The sequence below is a fragment of the Mastomys coucha genome, unplaced genomic scaffold, assembly GCF_008632895.1.
Source record: "Mastomys coucha isolate ucsf_1 unplaced genomic scaffold, UCSF_Mcou_1 pScaffold5, whole genome shotgun sequence".
NCBI classification, from domain to species: domain Eukaryota; kingdom Metazoa; phylum Chordata; class Mammalia; order Rodentia; family Muridae; genus Mastomys; species Mastomys coucha.
This window is the reverse complement of record NW_022196911.1, coordinates 117,726,425-117,727,523: the sequence shown is the minus strand read 5'-3', so window position 1 is coordinate 117,727,523 and position 1,099 is coordinate 117,726,425. Positions and strand designations below refer to the sequence as shown.

Below are 1,099 nucleotides of genomic sequence, written 5' to 3'. Positions count from 1 at the left end.
TTTTTTTTTTTTTTTTTTTTTTTTAACTTTTCCTAATGTGATCACATGGAATTACTTTTGGGCCTCTTGGTTAAGATCAAATATAGTATCTGTTCTTATCAGTTTAATATCTGAATCATCCTTCATCTAACAAGACTACATTAAATAACTCTTGAAGTGGGAACTTAAGGGTTCTTTGGAAAGTCAATTGGATGGTGTTTTGCTGGGGCAAACACTCGAAGGAATGTTTTGTGAAAGTGGACACAGGTGTGAAAAGCTAAGGCAGACTCGGGAAGGAATATTTCACTGAAGCAGACACCAGAGAGAGGATGTTCGGCTAAAGCAAACACATGAAAGGACATGTGATGAAGGATTCTTTGCTAACAACATGCATGTATTGATACTCCTTACATTGCGTAGTTAAGCTGCATTTGTCAGGATGTCATAGAGAGAAACACACCAAAAAACTTCTGGTGGTATACTGGATCTAGTGCCTCTTCCAAGGACTTGGGCTGCTTCAATGCACATACTGAGGAAAGACCTGTGCTGAGGCAAGGCACGTGATGTTTGGAGGGTATAAATAGGACTCCATGGAGTGACTGGGATGAAGTTTGGCTTGCTGATACAGCTTGCTATGCAATGCCTGTGGGTCTCGAGTCTTCGCTGATCTTCACTCCCTGAGAAAGGCACAGCTGAGAACTTCTGGTGTTCCCGTTGGTCCCTCCTGCTGACTGGAGCTGAGGCTGAAGCCTGGCTGTCTCTGCTAGGTCATGTCACTGTTGTTGCTAACCTGACACTTCGACGTGGAGTGCTGGTATATCCGTGAGGTGTTTATGAGTGGATCTAGCTGCTACTGCCTGCTAACCTGTGAACTGAACTGTCAATTTCCATACAACACAGATGGGAGTTACTTCAAAAAACCTTTCTAAACAGGTCCACTTCCTCCTCCATCTCCTTTATCCTTTCTTTTCCACTACCTCTGATGCATGGTGGGTTACAAAGAAGGTTAAATCATTTAAGAACCGTCATTAAAAATACCATTTGAAAAAAAATTAAAGTTTCAAACTCTTTTTCTGCTTTTTATTATTAATTGTTTAATTGACCTGTGGAAGACAGGTGG

General features: G+C 41.4%; 1 pseudogene; it reads left to right on the top strand.

Annotated features, from left to right (window-relative positions):
* The first annotated feature begins 50 nt into the window (after nucleotides 1–50).
* LOC116079502 lies at nucleotides 51–168 on the top strand (annotated as a pseudogene).
* Nucleotides 169–1,099: the final 931 nt, after the last annotated feature.